General features: G+C 38.3%; 1 protein-coding gene across 2 annotated transcripts in view; it reads right to left on the bottom strand.

The window, feature by feature from the left end:
- The window catches only part of SKAP1 (src kinase associated phosphoprotein 1), a 312,702-nt gene that overhangs the window by 150,126 nt on the left and 145,516 nt on the right, over positions 1-17,060 (bottom strand). The window lies entirely within an intron of this gene.

Raw genomic sequence — 17,060 nt, 5'->3', positions numbered from 1 at the left:
GGCAGGCAGGGGGCAGGATCTCACTAACTCTTGAAGATCTTAGTGGTGGTGGATAGATTCCTCTTCTGAAGTGAGTGACGGCTGGATACAAGCTGCTGCTCCATTCTGTTTCCCTCTGGGTGGGAAATAACTTAGGAATAAGGAGGACAATGTGCTCTCAGTCTGCCTAACTGACCCTTCTGTCTGGGCATCTTGTACCTAGCTAGTCCCCCAGGGCAGAAGTGGGACTCTAGCCAGCCTCCTCTTCTGAGATCAGACTGTAATTCCCTCCCTGATTAATGTCCCAGACTCTCATCTGTCATTCTTGGAACACCATGATTACTCAGTTTATTTCAATGCCATTCTCTGTCTACTCCTCTTAGAATGCCTGGGTTGTAACTTTGAAATTGTTTGCCTAGCCTAAACTCAGCTCACAGGTAAAGGAGCTGCTCCCTCCCTTTCATACTGCTAAGATTTCCTTTACCTCTCCACTTGCTTCCCCCTCCTTCTTGCTAAATCCCACACAGTCCCTTCTCCTAGTAAGAGCTGCCAACTTGTTGACTGGCCAATTCAACTCCATTTATGGCAAACATTTGTTCTGATTTTAATGGGGCTATCCTTTATAATAATGTTTTTAAAAAGTAGGTCACGAATAGAACCAATAAAGATAAATAATTTGTGGAGGCCAATTTCTTTTAAGACATTCTATATCAAATAGAAACTTTATGGTGGGTTTGAAACACTGAAACAGATGACTCATGAGTAGTTATTAGAACATGGAGGAAAAACTGTTTGCCATTTTAGCATAGGTAATTTACAAAATGTCATTCTTTTCAGTGTACTCAGAGGCACATGGGCCTATGGTGGGTTCTGCCAATTTCAAAGGTGATGATCTATGAAGGAGACTTGGATATGAGTACACAGGTGACTTCTATGTTCAGACATACTCTGTCATCATGTTCAAAAACAGCTTCCAAAAAGCACAATTGGCACGTTGTGGGAAAAAATACACTTATATTCAATATGTCTCTTTTTTATAAGTAACGCAGGGATCTATACATCTTTGACAATTTTGCTCTCACCTTAACTAGAGAACATATCTATGTCAACTAGCATATATTTTAGCAGTTGTAGAAGGTTGGAAATCTTAAAGGAAACCAGACTTTAGCCAAGTCTGGGAGGACCTGCCTTTCAGGGGCTGCCAGAGAATTGGTGGAGAAATATATGGTAAGACTGAAAGCATTTGGATTTTCTTCACAATTCAACACAATTCTCCCATAGTAGTCATTAAACTTTGATCAGGTTACCAGATTGGTAGTTTTCAGCACACTGAAATTCTTAGTTGCTGAGATTTATGAAAGTTGTATTGAAAGACATTGAGGTATGGATTTGCCTACAGAGCAATTATTAATATATGGAGATTTCTCTTATAGTAGGCCTGAGTCCTCTTCTGACACACAGAGTGGGCCATGTTTTATGGTTTTGGTGCATTTACTCTCTAAGTCTCCAAATCCTCACAGCCATCTCTAAATGTTCTTTTATGGTATTTGCTTTATGGCCAAGATGTTATTAAGGACGAGGAAAGAGGCATTTAGCAACATATTTGAATAAGGGAATAAGATGGGAGTGGTGATTCTAGTAAAGGAGCAGAAAGCTTACTTATACCTCCTCTCCTTTATACGATACCACCTCCTCTTTCTGGTCATACTGAGTCTAGAGAGAAAAAGGGAGCCCTGGCCGGGCACGGTGGCTCATACCTGTAGTCCCAGCACTTTGGGAGGCCAAGGCGGGTGGATCACGAGGTCAGGAGTTGGAGACCAGCCTGACCAACATGGTGAAAACCTGTCTCTACTAAAAATACAAAAATTAGCCAGGCATGGTGGCGTGTGCCTGTAATCCCAACTACTCAGGAGGCTGAGGCAGGAAAATCGCTTGAGCCCGGGAGGCGGAGGTTGCAGTGAGCCGAGATCATGCCACTGCACTCCAGCTTGGGTGACAGAGCAAGACTCCATCTCAAAAAAAAAAAAAAACGGGGAGCCCCTATGTCAATATTTCCTATGAGCCCATTTGATCCTCTGACCCTAAACAAATGCTGCATTTTTATCATTCATCTTTTTCTCCACCAGAAATCATAACAGCCATTATGTGCAATTCTGTGGTGAGAAAAGGAGACAGGAATTCTGAATATTGCTACTTAATCTGTTCCTTGTTTTCTCAGACATTTACTTTTGGAGTCAGATGTATATGAACAGTCCTGATTTGCCACAGCTGAGCAGTATGGCTTTAGGAAAGTTACTTAACCTCTCTGATTCTCAAGTGTCCACATCGATGAAATGGGAATGGGAATATCTAGTTTACAGAATTACTGTGAGAATTAAAATGAGATATTATATGGAAAACAGCCAGTACAGTGCTTAGCACATAAAGGGCTCTCAATAAATGATTGCAACAGTAATTTCTGATAGCAGTGACTCAGCTTGGGGAAAAGTCTTAAACAGGTTGGGGAGGCTACCTCAAATGCTTGGTGAAAGGAGAAAACATAGAAACAAACAAGAAGACAAATGAGGTGTCATTCGTTTTACCTTACAGAGAAGATCTGCTGTACAAGACTAAATTTTAGGTGTTTCCGAATGTGGGATTATTGTTAGACCATAGCAGGAAGGCTGTTTCAATCATATAGGGATGCATATAAGAAATGTGAAGCCTGGAATATATAACAAGATTTATTTTTATAACCTTCGGTGAGAGGTATTGTGCAAGTATAAATTACATATTTTCACTTTTGTAATTATACCTAAACCACATACTCCCAGAAGATTTCATTATGTAATTCCTCAGACTTAACTTCAGGTTTCCTTTATAAAGCAATGTTCTATAAAAAACTTATGTAAATCATTACTAATCACGTTTACTGCATAAAGAAAAAATGCCCCCCTAAATATTCATATTTATATTGCCACATTAGCCACTCTGAAATTGTTATTGGGCAAAACTAAGGTATTCATGTCAGGTACAATATTTATAAACATGATTCAAATTACCTACATCCAGAGACTTCATAAAATCTTTTCAAATAATTTTCCTCTAAAAATTCAGAAATATATTAATAGCCATTGAATTTGTTGTGCACAAAGATCATTTGTCTCCAATTCTGGTTCAGAATGGAGATTATGCAAATCATTTTTAGCCTCAAATTCTCCCCACGTCCTGCTAAACTTCTGCAAGAAATTTCTTTGCAATATTGCCATTGCAATCGCTATATGTAACACTTCAAATAGTATATGTAGGATCTCTAAGTATTTGAACTAGAAAAGCAAAAATAAAGTTTATTAATTCAGCCAGAGGCAAACAACCAACTAGGAATTACTGAGTGGATCTAAGTTATATAAGCATTCAACAGGCAAGTTAACATCTACAACATCCCATAACAAACACACATACACTCGACTTCTTCCTCAAGAGCAAGAGTTCTTTTGGCTTTGAAATCAGCTTAATAGTTGCTTCCCCACTTTCTTATAACTTCTCTTCATATTGCTCATCTTAATCATCTAGATAATTTTCTCTGGGCACGGTGGTTCATGCCTGTAATCCAGCACTTTGAGAGGCCAAGGAGGGTGGATCACGAGGTCAGGAGGTCGAGACCAGCCTGGCCAACATAGTGAAACCCTGTCTCTACTAATAACACAAAAATTGGCAGGGATTGGTGGCACACGCCTGTAATCCCAGCTACTCGGGAGGCTGGGAGGGGAGAATTGCTTGAACCCGGGAGGTGGAGGTTGCAGTGAGCCAAGATCGTGTCATTGCACTCCAGCTCTGGGTGACAGAGCAAGACTCTGTCTCAAAAATAAATAAATAAAATAAAAATCATCTAGATAATTTTAATTTCTTTATCAAAGTTATTTGGCAAATTGTGCCAGTGCCACAACTAGAACACAGGAGTGACTCTTACCACCTGATTCGACATTTTCATTGCCTATAGTCAGCAACATCCCTCAAACCTACAAAATTCACAATTATAATAAAAAATGGAAAACATATCTAATAAGCAACCTAGGCTTTAAGAGAATGGCAGGGTAATTACATTTTTTTTTTAGTAGAACCAAAGGTAAGACTATTATATATCGTTCCAAGATTCTAACTAAAAGAGTGTACACAAAATATTAAACTCGAAGGTGTGAAAGGAAGTGATATATGATTCCTAATAACATGGAATAATGGTATAATTCAAAGCAGGGACATAGTTCCTACTAGACACAGAAATTTTTGGTAAGAAAGAAAAAAAAGGAGGCATTTCTGAAAAACAAAAATGCCAATATAAAGCATACTTTTATAAAAACTTCTCAGTACTAATTTTTATTTGCTTTCTGACTATTAAGTACTAAAACAGGGTTAAATTGATTAGTTTGCTTGTTATTTATCAGTTAGTTAAATGCTGCTCAGACTCTCGAGTTCATTAGCTTATCAGTCAAATACCCATCAGCTGTACATAAGGTCTCATATACCAGCTTGCTTATCAACACATATATACAAACGCAAGCCTATTTAAAATGTATATTTAGAATTGTTCACAATAAATATTTGACACAGTTAACCAAAATGTTTTAGCACCCTCTTACGTCTTACATAGCATCATAATAAAAACATGTAACAGAATTCAAAGCAGATGGAACTCAAAGCTAAGCCATAAACTTGTGTTTTTTAAAAAAGAGAAAAATTGGTAAAAACATGGACTGACTCAAGAGGAACTTGGTATATCTTTAATTTAATTACTGCATATTTAGTAACAGTGTTATTTAATTTGACAAATATTGAATTCTCTAATAGATTATTTGCTAGTCTGATTTCTATGAATTCGTGGGAGAGTTTAAGACAAGTGGTAACATTTAATGAAGGCGTGTTCTGATTAATTATCTCTCAGTGATCTGTCTGGCATACAGTGAGTTATGAAAGTCATCAATAATTTCCCCTTATTTTTAAATAGCAATAATTCTCTCTCTATAAAAAGTTGTATCTTAAGGGTTTTTTTAAGCTATAATTCATCAAAAACAATGAAGCACTGGCTAAGAATCTATCAAAATAGTGGCTGACTACCAGATTGAAAATAAATTTAGGTGAGGGGTGGAGCCAAGATGGCCGAATAGGAACAGCTCCGGTCTCCAGCTCCCAGCCCCAGCGACACAGAAGACGGGTGATTTCTGCATTTCTGCTTGAGGTACTGGTTACATCTCACTAGGGAGTGCCTAACAGTGGGCGCAGGACAGTCGGTGAAGCGCACTGTGCGCGAGCCGAAGCAGGGCGAGGCATTGACTCACTCAGGAAGCGCAAGGGGTCAGGGAGTTCCCTTTCCTAGTCAAAGAAAGGGGAAGCAGACGGCACCTGGAGTATCGGGTCAGTCCCATCCTAATACTACGCTTTTCCAACGGGCCTGGAAAATGGCACACTAGGAGATTGTGTCCCGCACCTGGCTCGGAGGGTCCTATGCCCATGGAGTCTCGCTAATTGCTAGCACAGCAGTCTGAGATCAAGCTGCGAGGCGGCAGCGAGGCTGGGGGAGGGGCGCCCGCCATTGCCCAGGCTTGCTTAGGTAAACAAAGCAGCCAGGAAGCTCGAACTGGGTGGAGCCCACCACAGCTCAAGGAGGCCTGCCTGCCTCTGTAGGCTCCACCTCTGGGGGCAGGGCACAGACAAACAAAAACTCTGCAAGAACTTCCACAGACTTAAATGTCCCTGTCTGACTGACAGCTTTGAAGAGAGTAGTGGTTCTCCCAGCACGCAGCTGGAGATCTGAGAACGGTCAGACTGCCTCCTAAAGTGGGTCCCTCACCCCTGAGCAGCCTAACTGGGAGGCACCCCCCCAGTAGGGACAGACTGACACCTCATTCAACCCGGTACTTCTCTGAGACAAAACTTTCAGAGGAACTATCAGACAGCTGAATTTGTGGTCTCACGAAAATCCGCTGTTCTGCAGCCACCGCTGCTGACACCCAGCCAAACAGGGTCTGGAGTGCACCTCTAGTAAACTCCAACAGACCTGCAGCTGAGGGTCCTGTCTGGTAGAAGGAAAACTAACAAACAGAAAGGACATCCACACCAAAAACCCATCTGTACATCACCATCATCAAAGACAAAAAGTAGATAAAACCACAAAGATGGGGAAAAAACAGACCAAAAAAACTGGAAACTCTAAAAAAACAGAGCACCTCTCCTCCTCCAAAGGAACGCAGTTCCTCACCAGCAATGGAACAAAGCTGGATGGAGGATGACTTTGATGAGTTGAGAGAAGAAGGCTTCAGACGATCAAACTACTCTGAGCTACGAGAGGAAATTCAAAACAACAGCAAAGAAGTTAAAAACTTTGAAAAAAAATTAGAAGAATGGATAACTAGAATAACCAATGGAGAGAAGGGCTTCAAGGAGCCGATGGAGCTGAAAGCCAAGTTTCGAGAACTACGCGAAGATTGCAGAAGCCTCAGTAGCAGATGCGATCAACTGGAAGAAAGGGTATCGCTGATGGAAGATGAAATGAATGAAATGAAGAGAGAAGGGAAGTTTAGAGAAAAAAGGATAAAAAGAAATGAACAAAGCCTCCAAGAAATTTGGGACTATGTGAAAAGACCAAACCTACGTCTGATTGGTGTACCTGAAAATGATGGGGAGAATGGAACCAAGTTGGAAAACACTCTGCAAGATATTATCCAGGAGAACTTCCCCAATCTAGCAAGGCAGGCCAGCATTCAGATTCAGGAAATACAGAGAACGCCACAAAGATACTCCTCGAGAAGGGCAACTCCAAGACACATTATTGTCAGATTCACCAAAGTTGAAATGAAAGAAAAAATGTTAAGGGCAGCCAGAGAGAAAGGTCGGGTTACCCACAAAGGGAAGCCCATCAGACTAACAGCTGATCTCTCAGCAGAAACTCTACAAGCCAGAAGAGAGTGGGGGCCGATATTCAACATTCTTAAAGAAAAGAATTTTCAACCCAGAATCTCCTATCCTGCCAAACTAAGCTTCATAAGTGAAGGAGAAATAAAACACTTTACAGACAAGCAAACGCTGAGTGATTTTGTCACCACCAGGCCTGCCCTAAAAGAGCTCCTGAAGGAAGCACTAAACATGGAAAGGAACAACCGGTACCAGCCACTGCAAAAACATGCCAAATTGTAAAGACCATCGAGACTAGGAAGAAACTATAGCAACTAACGAGCAAAATAACCAACTAACATCATAATGACAGGATCAGATTCACACATAACAATATTAACGTTAAATGTAAATGGGCTAAATGCTCCAATCAAAAGACACAGACTGGCAAACTGGATAAGGAGTCAGGACCCATCAGTGTGCTGTATCCAGGAAACCCATCTCACGTGCAGAGACACACATAGACTCAAAATAAAGGGATGGAGGAAGATCTATCAAGCAACTGGAAAACAAAAAAAGGCAGGGGTTGCAATCCTAGTCTCTGATAAAATAGACTTTAAACCAACAAAGATCAAAAGAGACAAAGAAGGCCATTACATAATGGTAAAGGGATCAATTCATCAAGAAGAGCTAACTATCCTAAATATATATGCACCCAACACAGGAGCACCCAGATTCATAAAGCAAGTCCTGAGTGACCTACTAAGGGACTTAAACTCCCACACAATAATAATGGGAGATTTTAACACCCCACTGTCAGCATTAGACAGATCAACGAGACAGAAAGTTAACAAGGATATCCAGGAATTGAACTCAGCTCTACATAAAGTGGACCTAATAGACATCTACAGAACTCTCCACCCCAAGTCAACAGAATATACATTTTTTTCAGCACCACACCACACCTATTCCAAAATTGACCACATAGTTGGAAGTAAAGCTCTCCTCAGCAAATGTAAAAGAACAGAAATTATAACAAACTGTCTCTCAGACCACAGTGCAATCAAACTAGAATCAGGATTAAGAATCTCACTCAAAACCGCTCTACTACATGGAAACTGAACAACCTGCTCCTGAATGACTATTGGGTACATAATGAAATGAAGGCAGAAATAAAGATGTTCTTTGAAACCAACGAGAACAAAGACACAACATACCAGAATCTCTGGGACACATTCAAAGCAGTGTGTAGAGGGAAATTTATAGCACTAAATGCCCACAAGAGAAAGCAGGAAAGATCCAAAATTGACACCCTAACATCACAATTAAAAGAACTAGAAAAGCAAGAGCAAACACATTCAAAAGCTAGCAGAAGGCTAGAAATAACTAAAATCAGAGCAGAACTGAAGGAAATAGAGACACAAAAAACCCTTCAAAAAATTAATGAATCCAGGAGCTGGTTTTTTGAAAAGATCAACAAAATTGATGGACCGCTAGCAAGACTAATAAAGAAGAAAAGAGAGAAGAATCAAATAGATGCAATAAAAAACGAAAAAGGGGATATCACCACGGATCCCACAGAAATACAATCTACCATCAGAGAATACTACAAACACCTCTATGCAAATAAACTAGAAAATCTAGAAGAAATGGATAAATTCCTCGACAAATACACCCTCCCAAGACTAAACCAGGAAGAAGTTGAATCTCTGAATAGACCAATAACAGGTTCTGAAATTGTGGCAATAATCAATAGCTTACCAACCAAAAAGAGTCCAGGACCTGATGGATTCACAGCCGAATTCTACCAGAGGTACAAGGAGGAACTGGTACCATTCCTTCTGAAACTATTCCAATCGATAGAAAAAGAGGGAATCCTCCCTAACACATTTTATGAAGCCAGCATCGTCCTGATACCAAAACCTGGCAGAGACATAACCAAAAAAGAGAATTTCAGACCAATATCCTTGATGAACATTGATGCAAAAATCCTCAATAAAATACTGGCAAACCGAATCCAGCAGCACATCAAAAAGCTTATCCACCATGATCAAGTGGGCTTCATCCCTGGGATGCAAGGCTGGTTCAACATACGCAAATCAATAAATGTAATCCAACATATAAACAGAACCAAAGACAAAAACCACATGATTATCTCAATAGATGCAGAAAAGGCCTTTGACAAAATTCAACAACCCTTCATGCTAAAAACTCTCAATAAATTAGGTATTGATGGGACGTATCTCAAAATAATAAGAGCTATCTACGACAAACCCACAGCCAATATCATACTGAATGGGCAAAAACTGGAAGCATTCCCTCTGAAAACTGGCACAAGACAGGGATGCCCTCTCTCACCGCTCCTGTTCAACATAGTGCTGGAATTTCTGGCCAGAGCAATCAGGCAGGAGAAGGAAATAAAAGGTATTCAATTAGGAAAAGAGGAAGTCAAATTGTCCCTGTTTGCAGATGACATGATTGTATATCTAGAAAACCCCATTGTCTCAGCCCAAAATCTCCTTAAGCTGATTAGCAACTTCAGCGAAGTCTCAGGATACAAAATTAATGTACAAAAATCACAAGCATTCTTGTACACCAATAACAGACAAACAGAGAGCCAAATCATGAGTGAACTCCCATTCACAATTGCTTCAAAGAGAATAAAATACCTAGGAATCCAACTTACAAGGGATGTGAAGGACCTCTTCAAGGAGAACTACAAACCACTGCTCAATGAAATAAAAGAGGATACAAACAAATGGAAGAACATTCCATGCTCATGGGTTGGAAGAATCAATATCGTGAAAATGGCCATACTGCCCAAGGTAATTTATAGATTCAATGCCATCCCCATCAAGCTACCAATGACTTTCTTCACAGAATTGGAAAAAACTACTTTAAAGTTCATATGGAACCAAAAAAGAGCCCGCATCGCCAAGTCAATCCTAAGCCAAAAGAACAAAGCTGGAGGCATCACGCTACCTGACTTTAAACTATACTACAAGGCTACAGTAACCAAAACAGCATGGTACTGGTACCACAACAGAGACATAGATCAATGGAACAGAACAGAGCCCTCAGAAATGATGCCGCATAGCTACAACTATCTGATCTTTGACAAACCTGACAAAAACAAGAAATGGGGAAAGGATTCCCTATTTAATAAATGGTGCTGGGAAAACTGGCTAGCCATATGTAGAAAGCTGCAACTGGATCCCTTCCTTAATTCAAGATGGATTAAAGACTTATATGTTAGACCTAAAACCATTAAAATCCTACAAGAAAACCTAGGCAATACCATTCAGGACATAGGCGTGGGCAAGGACTTCATGTCTAAAACACCAAAAGCAATGGCAACAAAAGCCAAAATCGACAAATGGGATCTCATTAAACTAAAGAGCTTCTGCACAGCAAAAGAAACTATCATCAGAATGAACAGGCAACCTACAGAATGGGAGAAAATTTTTGCAACCTACTCATCTGACAAAGGGCTAATATCCAGAATCTATAATGAACTCAAACAAATTTACAAGAAAAAAACAAACAACCCCATCAAAAAGTGGGCAGAGGACATGAACAGACACTTCTCAAAAGAAGACATTTATGCAGCCAGAAAACACATGAAGAAATGCTCATCATCACTGGCCATCAGAGAAATGCAAATCAAAACCACAGTGAGATACCATCTCACACCAGTTAGAATGGCCATCATTAAAAAATCAGGAAACAACAGGTGCTGGAGAGGATGTGGAGAAATAGGAACACTTTTACACTGTTGGTGGGACTGTAAACTAGTTCAACCATTGTGGAAGTCAGTGTGGCGATTCCTCAGGGATCTCGAACTAGAAATACCATTTGACCCAGCCATCCCATTACTGGGTATATACCCAAAGGACTATAAATCATGCTGCTATAAAGACACATGCACACGTATGTTTATTGCGGCACTATTCACAATAGCAAAGAGTTGGAACCAACCCAAATGTCCAACAACGATAGACTGGATTAAGAAAATGTGGCACATATACACCATGGAATACTATGCAGCCATAAAAAATGATGAGTTCGTGTCCTTTGTAGGGACATGGATGAAACTGGAAAACATAATTCTCAGTAAACTATCGCAAGGACAAAAAACCAAACACCGCATGTTCTCTCTCATAGGTGGGAATTGAACAATGAGAACTCATGGACACAGGAAGGGGAACATCACACTCCGGGGACTGTTGTGGGGTGGGGGGAGGGGGGAGGGACAGCATTAGGAGATACACCTAATGCTAAATGACGAGTTAATGGGTGCAGGAAATCAACATGGCACATGGATACATATGTAACAAACCTGCACATTGTGCACATGTACCCTAAAACCCTAAAGTATAATAAAAAAAAAAAAAAAGAGAAAATAAATTTAGGCTGGGCGCGGTGGCTCACACCTGTAATCCCAGCAATTTGGGAGGCCAAGGTGGGTGGATCATCTGGGGTCAGGAGTTCAAGGCCATCCTGGCCAATATGGTGAAACCCCCGTCTCTACTAAAAACACAAAAATTAGCCGGGTGTGGTGGCGTGCACCTGTAGTCCCAGCTACTCGGGAGGCTGAGGCAGGAGGCTCGCTTGAACCCGGGAGATGGAGGTTCCAGTGAGCCGAGGTTGCACCACTGCACTCCAGCCTGGGCGACAAAGTGAGACCATCTCAAAAAAAAGCAAAGCAAAGAAAAGAAATTTAAACATTTTAGTACTGGAGGCAGACTGCTAGGAATCTTAGCCAACTTGTTATCATAACCGTGTCTACCTAAAGGCAAGCAAGATAAATGCTGGGAAATAGCACAAAACAATGATTTTGAGAAAATACAAGAATGATATATACATATAAAATAAAAGTATATAAACTTGTGCAGTGTATAGCAAAATAGCTACTTGTAATATAACATGAATAGTGTGGCTTCAGGCAATTGAACAGAGAAGTGAAGCTGAACGCTGCTATGCCAACCAAATGGCAAATGTGACACCTGATAATGTGAAACAGAGGCATCCCCAGGGCACCATGTAAAATTATTATAAAGCGGTGAAATAACAATATAAAGTTAATTTTATTAAAATTAACAATACTTCCCATCAGCACGAGACAATCTATATTCAAAATTAAAACAGTAGGAATGTTTATCTATTCAAGGATTCTGATAGGCTAAATATTGTTGACTGCTAAAAGAAATAAAGTTTTCAAGTCTCTTTTTCCTATATATTCATAAATACTCATGCTTATGAGTAATATCATATTCAAAGGCCTGAAATTAAAAACATGTTTCCTTATGAAATTTGGTATATCTGGCATGTCATTAAAAAATTTCCTGCCTACTTTTTAAAAAAAAATTTGATATCTTAGAAATAAAAGAAGGGATAAACTGATCAAATTTTGCACTGTACTGTTTAAGTTCAATAAATAGAAATAGGTAAAATCAGTAATTTCACAGCATTATTTAAATATTAATGTTTGCTAATTTCTACTACTTTCTGATATTTGCAAAACTGATCTGCATTCACTTGCCAGCTGTGAGGTATTGCGTTAAGCAGAAATATAAATTTTTAGGCTCTGTTAGCTTTCAAAAAATAGTATTGAGAGTTTTTTCTTGATTACAAAAAGAATGCAAGTTCATTACAGAAAAAAATGAAAATACAGAAAAGTACAAGGAAAAAAGAAATATTAGCCCTATTATGTTGTAATCTGTAGTCATTATTAACACTCTAGAACACATCCTTTCAGTATTTTTATCTATGCACCAATAAGTATATATATTTAAAAATTAATATTTAATCAAATGTAAACCCGAATGAAGACTACGTCATATTACAAAACGAATTTTATTTTTTCATCTAAACTAAAGGAGTATTTCTGAAAATGTACCACGTTTCACCTAAAGAGTGGCTGCAGTTATATAATAAACTACATCTGCTGAAGAACTGAACATTAGTTTAAAATCCAGGAGTTAAGCAGTCAATAGTACCCTGGAGTGGGTGATGGAAATATTCTCAGAATTAGTATGAATTTTATTATTAGGGGACAGATGGATTTATAAGATCTCAAAATTTTGAGGCACATTCTCTATTTTAGATACTTGAAATATCTGTTTCATATGTTTGGATATCAAAATCCACTAAATCTACTATGATAACAATTCCTCTATGAGGCCAGTTTCATGTCCTTGATGATTAGAAACTAAAAAACATGGGTTATAAGGTAGAGAAAGGGGCAATTCAAGAATTATTTGTAACTAAAGATGGTATGTTTTTTAATACTATTATCAGAGGAAAGAAACCAAACCATTAAAAATTATGTAACATTATTAAATTTAATTCAAGCCAATAATCTAAGCTTACACTGAACACTCATTCCAACTATTTAACCCTGGCTGCTGAGCTGAGGCTATAACAGCAGGTGGGTTATCAGACAATGCACTAGAATTTCACAAGATCGATTAAGTCCGAAGATAAACAAGAACTTCCCCAGCCTCTTTTATTCTTCCCAGATAATCTGTTTTATGTTCTTGAGGAAGGAAAGGCAAATCTTAAGCTTTACACTGTAATTTAGCACACTCTGTCTCTCTTCCCTATTTTATTTCTCACATAGTTTACATTACATCATGTCATTTCATTTATTGCCCCCCTGAGGAATGCAAACTATGTGAGGGCAGGGTTTTCCACTGACATATCTCTAGTGCCTAGAACAGTGCCTGGCACATAGTAGGTGCCCAGTAAATATCTGTTGAATAAATGAATGAGATTTATTTAACTGGATAATTAGGGTTAGCAGAAGTCAATTTTAAATATTCAAAGAAAAGAAAAATATTTTACAAAAAATTAAAGACACTTCTGGCCTGGTGTGGTGACTCACACCTGTAATCTCAACACTTTGGAAGGCAAAGGCAGGAAGATCGCTTGAGGCCAGGAGTTTGAGACCAGCTTGGGCAACATGGTGAGACTGTTTCAAAAGACAAAAAAATTAGCTGGGTATGGTGGCATGCGCCTGTAATCCCAGCTACTCAGGAGGCTGAGGCAGGAGGGGTTTGAGGCTGCAATGAGTTATGATGGCACCATTGCACTCCAGCCTGGGTGACAGAGTAGACCCTGTCTTAAACAAAAACAAAAACAAAATCATAAACTTTTGCTCAGAACTTGCATTTCTCTAACTTTGCAAGCACAAATTTTTATACCTGTTGGCCACCTTCATGGGGTTACTTTGAAAATAGTAATTACTAAAGCCCACTTCACTGAAAATATGAGAGTTAATTTTTAAAATTTCTGAATTTTGAGGCCACTGGTGCTGGAAAAAAAAAATTACTCTCTCTGTTCTCTTTCTTGTAAAAAATTCAGTGCTAACCCACACAAATCCAGACAGCTGCCTCGTCTATTCTGCTTCATCTATTCTCTTGCTGAGGACATTCTATGTTCTTAGATTGCTAGTGAACAATAGCACCATTCTGAAAAATTTGCTTACTGGCAATCAAATCATTCTGCAAACAGTAACGCAGATTCCAATGATAAGATGAGTGAGCAGGATGCAAGAACATCTTAAAGATCACCTGCCGCACTTGTGTTTGAGGTGCTCAATGGCTGTTTACACCAAGTGCCATCTGGCTCTATAGATATAATAACAATTATTCCATCGAGGTGTGTAGCTCCCTAAATCATATTAATATACAATGATTCCACTAGTCTTATAGGAGTTGATGTCTTTGTGTGCTCTCATTTAACCTGGGTAATGCGCTAAAACAAGTCTGCCTCATCATTAAGAATTGATTTTTTATTTATGTGAGTGTCACTGGCAATCCCATGATATCCCTTTGTAATTCAGTTGAACGGGACTGCATACTAGCGTTAATCTATTTTTATGGCATATCTTTAAAAATTTGCAACATCTTGCTACATTTGGATATTTACATAGAGATTTGTGTTCCCACAGAAAGCTGTTGTTAGCTTTGGAGATCCATTTCATACAGCAATAGGGCAAGTATCTAATACACTTCATTAGCTATCTTATATCAGATAAGGGTTTATTTCTTTAAATTATTTAACCTTGGTATAACCTACTAAAATCACATAAATTACAAATACACTAATGAAAATCAATAGTTTAGCCTATTCAAAAAAAAAAAAAAAAGAAGAAGAAGAAAGAAAGAAAAGAAGAAAACTTCCAACAGGGATAAAATTAAAACAATTTAAAATCAGCCCTCTGGAAGCATTTCATGCTTGGTGAATTTGCCATGATCACTCATTTCTTAATGTTGTCATTGGTCAATCATTTAGTCATTGATGTTAACAACTATTCTGATGTGCTAACATTTGTAAAAAAAAAACAAAAAACACATTGCTTTTTTTCTGGCTGATTCAAAATCTGATTTTAAAAGTCATAGTTACAATTATTTATAAATATTCCTTCATGACTTTTGCTAATTTAAAATGAGATAAACACAATAAGCAACAATAAAAAGAAAAAATACATATTTTAAGATACCAGGAAAAAATACTACATCACAAAATTATACTTTAAATCTAGTCTTCCCAACAGTATTTACAAGATCATTAAATAATTACCTTATGGGGAAGTTCTGTCAGAACACCTCTCATATTTAGATGAGTATTATAGACTTTGAACCTGTTCATAAAGTAATAGCAAGCTTCTTCAGAAAGTCACTGAATTTTGGGTGTGGGGAGATGTGGTAAGTTATACTGCAGGTCTTGACCATTTCATGCTGCTGCTTTAAAGGCAGAATTACACTTATGCTGTTGAATTTATCATACACAATTACTGATACTGCAACTCATAAGGAAGTTAAGCAAAGTTTCAGAACATGCAAATAAATGAGGTAACACTTTTTCAAATCTAAAGGATTTTGAAGAGGAGTGTCACTGCAAACTATAAACTACTGTAAGATTCTTGGTCTAGAACAATCTCTTGTGGATTATTTAGACAATTTTTAAAAAAGCACACTGGGGCGAGTTCATTTTTCTAACTTGAAAATATATGCATAAAACTTAATTAAAGGCTCAGACTTAAGAAAGACCCATTCATAAAAAATCTATATTTGAGTTAGATTGTGAAATCTATGTAGTTTTCAATATAATGTATTAATATCTGTAATCCTTAAGCTGTAATTTTTACAAATATGTTTTCCAAGAGCTGCATAAATTAACTTCTTTATGTATTGTATATGTTATAAATAACTAGAAGGAATTATGTGCTTTTGTATTCAATAAATAAATACATTTAAAGCTCAGATACTTTCACTAAAATAGATCCACAAAGAAGCTTGGACTGTTCTTCTGTGGTCTTCAGAACTATGTGTGGTGAGCAATTATCAGGAATAATACATGTGTCTGTTTTTGAATTCAGTAAGCCTTCTAAATATTATTTAAAAACTACTCCACAGAGATGATAAAAGGTGTATTAATGACCTAAATGCCTATAAATTGAGATTTAAGATCAGAGATATTCCCTTAGTTTACTGAAGATATTCCTTGGATATCCCTTAGATATTTCCCTAGTTGTCCCACATGGGCTTGCTTGGTCACACATCATATCCTGGTATATACGAGGTTCTGAGTTAGTATTGCGGAATTGGTGTACGAGGCTTACAAGTCAGTTTTTAAAACGTAATAATGATAGCATCTATGATACTAGTCTAGTGATTCTATGGTTTTCTTTTTGTTAAAATCATCCCTTATTTTAGGAATAAGCTAAGTAAAGAGGGAACATGGAGTCAGACTGAAATCTACTTCAGGGCTCACCTCTGTCAGATGAACAGTGAACGCTCTGACAATGACATTCACAGCAGCATTGCTGCTGGGTATTGCTATAATTTGCTCTCTATGATTGTTCCTTTAAACAAAAAGCTCTGCACTCAGCATGCAAAGAAGTTAGAAGTGAGGGAAGGAGGGGGAACCACACATATAAGAGGAGAGAGAGGAAAAAACTGCAGATCAATCATTTATAATTAACAAAAATCCGATTGGTGCTTTAAATAGAGATCAATGTGTTCCAGGCTGCCTGGATTGTGGGGCTGTATTCACCTTCTGGTAACTCTCCAAGCAAGCTGTCACACCTACAGAATCACCATTTGTTTTCTTAACAAAGCTTCAGGGGGCGCCAGGCTCTCATTGAAATTTCATTAATCTAATGGAGTAAAGTCCTATAGAAAAAAATCAAATTCTCGTTGGACGAGATG

The sequence above is a fragment of the Nomascus leucogenys genome, unplaced genomic scaffold, assembly GCF_006542625.1.
Source record: "Nomascus leucogenys isolate Asia unplaced genomic scaffold, Asia_NLE_v1 Super-Scaffold_258, whole genome shotgun sequence".
Taxonomy (NCBI): Eukaryota; Metazoa; Chordata; class Mammalia; order Primates; family Hylobatidae; genus Nomascus; species Nomascus leucogenys.
The sequence above is the reverse complement of the archived record's forward strand: the minus strand, read 5'-3'. Positions and strand labels throughout refer to the sequence as shown.